The 10,000-nt window shown below is 38.9% G+C and overlaps 1 protein-coding gene across 2 annotated transcripts in view; it reads left to right on the forward strand.

Moving 5' to 3' along the window:
- AdoR (Adenosine receptor) overlaps positions 1 to 10,000 on the forward strand; it is a 223,378-nt gene that overhangs the window by 150,648 nt on the left and 62,730 nt on the right. The window lies entirely within an intron of this gene.

The raw sequence follows: 10,000 nt of genomic DNA on the forward strand, positions 1-10,000 counted from the left end.
GAACCTTACGAGTATAGCCCCTGCCGTGTATATCAAGATTAGGTAAATATGATTATGCACGCACACACACACACACACACACACACACACACACACGTACAACTTGTGGCGTAGTTTGTAGAGTTCCCGGCTGCCACTACGGAGGTCCGGGTTCGAATCCTGCCCAGGGCTGAAATAATTTCAGTATCGCTGCGCTGCGACTTGTTACTCCAACACTTGTGGGCGGGGAGTTGGGTATGTGTGTGCGTGTAAGGTCACAGCATTACCCATAGATCGGTGATATATGAGCTCTGAGCTCTCTTCCGGGAAGGAAATAGCTGTCGATGACGAGTCCAACACATGATGCAAGACCATGGTGGATCACCATGGTGAATCACACACACACACACACACACACACACACACACACACACACATATACACACACGTGGTATCTTTATAGATATTCAAATTCTAATTAAATCGTTCAGAAGTTAACTTTGAATCTTTCCATCTTGAAATGATATTTGGTATTTATCGGGAGACGAAAACGTAAACATCAACTAAAGAATCCATTTTGTTGTTCGCAATTTTTATCCTCCATTATATTTATTTACTTATTTCTTGTTTTCTCTCTCTAAAAATAAATAAATAAATAAATAAATAAATAAATAATAAATAAATTAATAAAAAACCTGGGAGAGAAACTGAACATATTACCTCCGTTTCTCGAGTATCAAATCACCATATTGCTCTTATATCGGAAGTAGAGCGATGTCGACACAAAAACGGGATCACGAGGAGAGAAGGGAGTCGCATTGCGCATGCGCGAGCAAACAAAGCAAAAGGCGGCGCGCGAAAACAAGATTAAATTCCCGAAGCTCACTGAGCCTCGTCTCAAATTTAGAACTCTCTACCTCTCACTTAGGCACTCTATTTATCTTCTGCTTGTTTCTGCTGCGGGAAAGAGATGGGGCGGAGAAGAGCGAATTCCAGGCTGAACCAAATGTGAAGTGGATGTGGGGTTACAGGCTGTTGCGTGAAGGTAAACAATATATTCACATATAAATATATACATAAACGCACACACACACACACACACACACACACACACACACATATATATATACATATATATATATATATATATAGATATATACATACATAAATATATGGAATTAAAATCTTCTACTGGAATTGGAACCCTTGGCTGAGCGGCTTGCTTATTATATATATATATATGTGTGTGTGTGTGTGTGTGTGTGTGTGTGTGTGTGTGTGTGCGTGTGTGTGTGTGCGTGTGTGTGTGTGTGTGGGTGGGTGTGCGTGTGGGTGTAAGTGGGTGGGTGAGTGGGTGTTGAGATATTCTGTACAGAGATTGAATTATTTTCCTTTTTTTTTTTTTTTTAGCCTTTAGGCCAAAATGGTGTTTTTCTCCCAATCTGGTAAGTGTCGTTCTGCGTCTACGTGGCTCACGATAGCGTTTGTCTCACATTGGTGTCTTATGTCCGCTTTATGTCCTCTGAGTCTATTTGTCAGTACTCTGTATGTTTCTCCAACATATGCGCTGTCGCATCCGTTGCAGGGAATTTTGTAAAGACCGCACAAAAAACAACGGAAAATAATTTAATCCCTACACATAGTTAGTGATAACAACACAAACAAAAGGACAGGAAACTTAAAATGAGTAAAAGTCAGCCGGCTTATGCCCTTGATGAGTGTAACTCCGGAACATGCACCAGACAGACCACCTGACTAAATATCACGTATCTCCCCTGTCACATTCTCCATTTTGGTTTTATATATATTATATGTATAGACACACATACAGACAAACACGCACGACTCGGTGGCGCGGTTGGTAGAGTCTCAGACTGTCAGCACAGGGGTGACGGCGGTACCTGGTTCGAATTCTGCCCAGGGCTGAAATTATTTCAGTATCGCTGCGCTTCGAGTCGTTACTCCAACTCTCGTGGGCGGGGAGTCGGGTGTGTGTGTGCGTGTAAGGTCATAGCATTACCCATAGATCGGTCATACGAGCTCTGAGCTCTCTTCCGGGAGGGAAATAGCTGTCTATCACGAGTGATCCAAAATACCAAAGTGAATACACAGACACATACACACTCACACACACATACACACACTCACACTCACTATCGCTCTGTGTTATCAAAAATCATGCATCATTGTTTCTCTTTCCCATCGGGATTTTGTCAGTATCTTTTTCACTACTCTAACACCTCGATGTGTCATCAATATTGTTTATAATTTTATTTCTTCTTCTCTTTTATATCATTATCGACATTGTTAGTAGACATACATAACAACCTTCATTCTACTTTTCCTTATTTCCTTCATTTCATTTCATTTCGAATTGTTTTATTTAATTAATTCTAATTTATCTTATTGGATTTGATCTCATTGTATTCTATCATATCTTGTTATGTTTTACTTGTTTAGATTTTGTTTTGTGGTTTTTATCCTTTGGATCTTTCGTCTTAGGGACATTTCCTCCGGAGGTAGATTTTGTCCCAAGTGTACAAGAGGGCCACTTCGGTTTTGCCACTTAGTCCCTCACATCTTTCAATTATAAATTTTATTTTTTCCATTAATATGCTTTGCTATTTAAACTGTCCATTTTTTCATCATCATGTCCACTACCGCCTCAACAAATTTATCTGTAATATGTGATGTAAATACCCACTAGGAAAGGTATGCACACATACATATATGCCCTGTAGCACTATTCTTTTGAAAAAGATTTTAGGGAAACTAGTCAAGAATAAACTCAGATTAAGACTAATCTTTCCTCTTTCCAACCACTTTATATATATGTATAAATACATACATATATAAATATATATATATATATATATACATACATATATATATATATATATTGAGATACACACACACACACACACACACACATATATATATATGTGTGTGTGTGTGTGTATATATATATATATATGTATATGTATATATATATATATATATATATATATATGACACACAGGAACCCACAGTCGGAGAAAGAATAAACTTCGAATAAAGAATAATCCTATATTTCGGCTATCAACTGTAGCCCTCTTCAGGAAAGTACATAAGAAAGAGAACAGAGGGGACTTATAAACTACAGTAAGAAGAGATGTGGACAGTTGACCTCACTCAGGCGCGGGGCAAACTGGGGTGGCGGAGGAGGGAGGGGGTGAGGAGAGGGGAGGATGTAACGTCCGCACCAGCTTACTTACTGCTGCGCGTGAGATGATGTCAGGTGTCCACTGCCCTTTAGAAATATTAATATTAGGGCATTCCTCAAATAATGCTGATTCGACTATTTTCCTCCTGAAACCGCAGTGGGACTTGAACACTAATCTGGCCTTACCCCAGTCGAAAGAATTATTCTTATTTTTGACATGAAGAAATACAGCCGAATTTTCTTGCCCATACCTAATTGACCTTTTATGTTCTGCCAATCTAGTGTTCAAGTCTCTCCCGGTTTGACCCAAGTAAACCAAATCACAATCTTTGCAGGGCAAACAATAAACACCAGGTGACTCAACTTCCTTCGGTTTTTGTTGAACGTTCACAATTTGCTTACGCACGGTGTTAGGATAGTGATAGGCAATAGTGAGACGTTCATGAGGAAACAATTTAGTAGAAGAACTGATGGTATTATTGAATGGAATTTTTAAAATGTCCTTAAAGGAGCGGTGAAAACTTGAGGGGACGGAATTTTTAAAATGTCCTTAAAACTTCCGTCCCCGTCGAAGGAGCTCCACCGTACAATAGTATTACTTACTACAGTACAAGAACGTCCATAACATTCATTTATAAACCCTGTTAAAGAGTTTAATTACATTCTGGCGGTAATATCCAGCTAGAGCGTCGCTACTTGCAGCGGAGGTTGAAGTGACAGTAGTTCTAATTCTTCCGCCAGCGAGTTGGACCAAGGGCACGGTTTATTAAATTCCAAGCTACAAAGTCCTTTGTAAGGGGCACCATCCTAGCCTCCTGATAGGGGGAATTCGTGACGTTAAAACGAGCCAAGAATTGATATTCGACGACTTTTTCCTTGGGGACAATATTCAAGAGGTGGAGTCACAAAGGAGTTCAAGGAGAGATATGAGGTGGAATAGCAACAGAATAGAGGGAGAGTAGAAGTTAAAAGTGATCAGTATTTTTTTTTTTTTTTTTTTTTTTTTTTTTTTTTTTTTTTTTGTGGGGCTTGGTCTCCAATCATAAGATAAAGATGAGTGGGCGATTGGGAGTTGTTGTACTAAAGAAAAGTATTCTGGCTAACGCTGGACAATCGGATTCGACTTGGAGAAGATTCCAATCCCCAAAAGGATTAAATATGAACGAGTATATTTTTTTATTTACATCCTTGAATGAGCACCTCCTCCCAAAAAAAAAAGGCACTGAAGTCCTGGTATATTGCAGTATTCAGAAAAAAATAATATATGTTAGACAATTTCATTCAGCTGGGGGAGATGAAGAAAAAGCAAATATATATTCATGCAGTTGAACACACAAATATATATGTATATATATATATATGTATATATATATATATATATATATATATATATATATATATGTACATATATATATATATATATATGTATGTATGTATATATATGTACATATATATATATATATGTATGTATGTATATATATGTACATATATATATATATATATATATATATATATATATATATATATATATACAAACACGCACGAATTTGAGGCAACGTTTGGTGACTAGGAGCTAAGAAACGGGACCCTACGAGCACAATTCCAACACCGTATATAACAAACGTTCCCCTGACCCTGCTCAGACGTGGAGACGCCCGAGAGCAGAAGCCTCTCTTGTCTTTGAGCCTCGCTGGATACGCTTACACATTTACAGAAATGTATACCCAAACGTATAAACACGCAAGTGCTCACGTACACACACACACTTACGCACGTACACACACACACATACACACTTACGCACGTACACACACACACACACACACTTACGCACGTACACACACATGCATTTACGCACACACACACACACACACACACATACTTACGCACGTACACACACACACACACACACATACACACATTTACGCACATACACACGCACGCGTGGGTATATATGTCACTCTTCCTTACACGCACACACACACACACTTACGCACGTACACACACACACACACACAAACACACACGCACGTACACACATACACACAGTTACGCACATACACACGCACGCGTGGGTATACATGTCCTTACACACACACGCACACACACACTCACACACACACACACACACACACACACACACACACACACACACACGTACACACACACATCCGCGCATGTGCATGTTAGCACGCATACATGCATAAATTCTCGTACGTGCGAACATGTTAGGATTCCACGAGTGTTGCTCTTTTCTTGTATACTACAATTAGGTAAATAAAATAAGTTTATTATACACACACTTACACGCAAGCCCACACACGCACACACACACACACACACACACACACACACACACACACACAAAGGATTACAAAGGCGGAGCATGCCGACAGGAGACCTTTAGATCCATATCTAGGTCGGATGCGAGAAAAAAAATCATATTAATAATAAAACAATAAATAAAAACTATAATAATGTAAATAACAAATAAAATACATAAATAAATGCATAGGTATAGTTAAATAATAAACAAACAGGTAAATAGTAAATGATAATAAATTGACATATAACTAATAATAAATGAAAATCAGACAGACAAATGATACCAAAACAAAAACAAATAATATAAGATAAATTATAATCATTACAGCATCTTACTTAGGTATTTATCTAAATGATTCTTAAAGCTTCGAACTGAACTACATTGCACTACCTGTGCAGGAAGTTTATTCCATTCATTAACTACACGGTTGGCAAAGTTGTTTCTACCTACTTCCAAATTGAATCTATTTCCGGACAGTTTGAGACCATTGTTTCTTGTCTGATTCTCATTCAATGTGAAAATTTGGTCACTTTTGATGTTGTCAATTCCCTTTAGAATCTTAAAGACCTGTATCAAGTCACCTCTGAGTCTACGCTTTTTTAGGGAAAACAGATTCATGTGTTTTTGTTGATTTTCGTATGATTTATTTTTGATATTTGGACTCAGTTTTGTGGCTTGCCGTTGTACTTTTTCCAATCTGTCAATGACTTTAATGAGATTTGGTGACTATACGGAAACAACATATTCCAAATGTGGACGAACTAACGATTTATATAGCTTGTTAATGAGTGATGGACTTTTGAAATCAAAAGATCGCGCAATCAGTCCCAGAATCTTATTTGCTTTCTCAGAGGCTGAAATACACTGCTTGGATGATTTGAGGTCGTTACTGATAATTACGCCGAGATCTTTTTCACTATCCACTTTTGTTAACGAATTTCCAAATAACTTGTAATCGTACTTACTGTTATTTTTACCTATGTGCATTACCTTGCATTTACTTGTGTTAAATTTCATTAGCCACTTTTCAGACCATTGCTGTAATTGATCTAAATCTTCTTGAATATCTAATTGGTTTGAGTGATCATTTGCCACTCCGCACAGTTTTGTATCATCAGCAAATTTGGAAACAGTAGATTTTAGTCCATGGTCTATATCGTTTATATATACTATGAATAGAAGTGGCCCAAGAACAGAACCCTGAGGAACTCCACTTGCAACACTTTTCCATCCAGAAGTTTTTCCATTTAAAACAAACGGTTACTTTCTAAATGATGTTCGATAGCATCTCTGATGATAGTTTCCATTATTTTTCCTACGATTGAAGTCAAACTTATAGGCCTATAGTTGTTTGGTTTCTTTTTGTCACCTTTTTTGAATATGGGAGTAACGTTAGCTAGCTTCCATTCTCTTGGGACATCTCCGGATATGATGGATTTCTTGAAAATAATTTCTGATGGAACAACAATCTCATTTTTCATATCTTTTAAGATTCTTGGATGCCAACCGTCAGGCCCTGGTGTTTTATTAACTTTGAGTTTGTCTATACACCTTTTAATTTTTTCTTTTGTTATATTTACCGTATTGAGTAAGTTTACCCTAGACTTTTCACAGGTTTCAGTTTGGAATTCACTTTGAGGTGTTTCGTTTACGAATACCGAGCTAAAATAATTGTTTAAGATATTACACATTCCTTCATTTGAATATTCAAGTTGACCGTCAGCAGATAATAGTGGACCAATGTGGTTTCTAACAACCTTTTTATCTCTAATGTAACTACAGAATTCTTTGGGATTCTCTTTGGATTTATCAGCGATGTTAATTTCGTATTGTCGTTTTCTTTTTTTATTGTCTATTTTAAATCTCTCTGTATTGATACATAACTTTCAGAGCCATTAGATGCACCCGAGCACTTATATTTCTTATAAGCCTGTCTCTTTTTAGCAATACTTTTTTCAGTTTCTTTGTCGAGCCACTTTGGGCGAGCCTGATTTGGGGGACGTCTGTCCTTAAAAGGAATGTAAGTTTGAATGATCTTAGTGAGCGTATTTTGAAATATTTCCCACATCTGATCTACAGGTCTTTCGTTTAATTTTGCCTCCCAATCTGTAAGCTGAAGCTCCTGACGTAGTCCTATGAACTGAGCTTTAGGAGTTTGAATCTAACTAAGTTGTGATCGCTATTTGCAACAGATTCACCGACACCTACATCAGTTACCATGCTTTCGCGGCTAGTGATCAAAAGATCGAGTAAGTTTCCATATATTGTGGGCTCTTTTACATGCTGAATTAAGTAATTGTCACCAAGAAAATCAATCAAGCGACACACACACACACACACACACACACACACACACGAATCCTTTACTATAGTAGTGGTTTTGATCAATTTTGTCCCTCTGGGGAGGATAAGGACAGATTGAATTTAATTCCATCATAGATGAGGAGGAAGCTTTAGCCTAAAGGCGTTATCACACTGGGCTATTTTTCCTCCGACTGTTGGAGTAGATCTGCAGCCAGAAGCTTTCCGGAAGGAATCTGATATGCTGGAGGAAAATGATTTTCCTATAGCATATCAAATGACATTCTATGTATTTTTATTGAAAAAAAAAAACGAAATAGTTTGACAAAGTGATTTTACGGCGGAAAAAGTCTGAAGGTGGGTGGTACCGCCGATTAATCGGAGGTTGGAGGGGAAATAGCCCAGTGTGATAACCCCTCAAACGGGGGTCTCGATCGGCGGGAACGTTCTTCAAACTGGAGTCCTCCTCTCTCACGTGAATGAGATCGCCTGGCGTCGCCTGGGTGAAGGAAAATGTGTCAAGAGCGCAAAGACACAACAGAAGTACAAACGGGAAATGAAGAGGAAAAGATAAGAGAGCGTTTGTGGAAAAGAGAATCGAGGCTTTGGGTTTGACCCCTTTTCTTACTGTGAGGTACTCTATAGATTTTATTCTGGCTGACGTCTCCAGATCATGGGGTGTTAAAATGGTGAAGAGGTGATCCTTTTGTTTGCCTATGCCGAGCTCAAACAACACTTCACTGGCGACGACCCAGAAATTGACCTTACGAGGACAGGCTTAGATACTTTAACTTACACTGAGTATGAATAAATTAGTAATTGTACAGCACTACAAAGACAATACGTGCGCTCACGTTGGAGACGAGACCAAGACTAACTGACGCCAAGCTTACTTAGCGCGGGAAAACATACACAATTCGTCTTGGTTCTCCTACAAAAAGGCGCAAATAAATATACAATGACAATAATAAAATCAATATACAATAATAAATATACAATACTACAAGTACGTTTGTATAAAATACAAGGAGAAACACAAAGGCAAAAGCCGACAAGACTGTGATAATCAACACCGTGTGAGATCGAAACCTTTATTGGTACGACGTTTTGCTTGTTACAGCTTTTTCAAGTACAGACATATGGCAAACACTCTGAGTACATATAGGCCGACGGGGAAGGAACTGGGAGAGGTTATCAGGGAGGGGTGGGTGGTAGGTGGAAGGGCGGAGGGGGTGGGGTGTGTGAGAAGGGGACGGGTGGGACTTGGTGAAGAAAAAGGAGGACATTTTGGACAGTTTGTTGAAATGGACTAAGGGGGACATTTCATACATTTGTATAAAGCGGGTAACAGATGGACGATAGGAGGGGCGATGTTGCACACGCCTCTGTTCTGCTCAATGGTTTTGAAGCTTTGAATGGCGGCCGCTTCCAGGCATTTCCTCCTCACCCTGTCTGGTTCACTAAAAAGAAGCTCTGCGTTATCCCAATCCATCAGGTGGTCGTTGGTGTTCCGGTGGATAACACAGGCGTTGGTGGTGATGTTGTTCAGGGAATCGTAGCGATGCTCCCGGATCCAGCAGGACTATCAAAGAGCTCTCTAGAAGGAGTGACAGCCAGGACGAGACGTGGGGAAAAAACGCTGGTGTCTACCGCATACCCTGTGCTGGATGTGATAGAGTATATATCGGCGAGACCTCCCGTGACCTGAAGACCCAGTTCCTTCCCCGTCGGCCTATATGTACTCAGAGTGTTTGCCATATGTCTGTACTTGAAAAAGCTGTAACAAGCGAAACGTCGTACCAATAAAGGTTTCGATCTCACACGGTGTTGATTATCACAAAATACAAGGAATATCCAAAGATACCATTACACACTCTCTGGAAAGACGTAGAGTGCGGGCTATCTAACAGAGGTGTTCAAATGGATCAAAGGGTTTAATATGGGTAATGCAGACAAGGTTATCATATTAAGACAACAGGACAGGACTTGCAAGTTATGGTTTAAATTGGGCAATTTTAAATTCAAGAAGGAAATAGGTATGTACTGGTTTACCAATAGTGGTTAACGAATGGAATTGACTTGGTAACTATGTAATGAGCAATGGAAAGATCGGTTGTTTTCAGAGAAAGTTAGATAATTTTATGGATGGGGATGATAGGAGGTAATGGATATGTAACTACCTAGTGTAGGCC

Source organism: Oratosquilla oratoria, chromosome 1 (assembly GCF_046742065.1).
Source record: "Oratosquilla oratoria isolate Oo_2021 chromosome 1, ASM4674206v1, whole genome shotgun sequence".
NCBI classification, from domain to species: Eukaryota; Metazoa; Arthropoda; class Malacostraca; order Stomatopoda; family Squillidae; genus Oratosquilla; species Oratosquilla oratoria.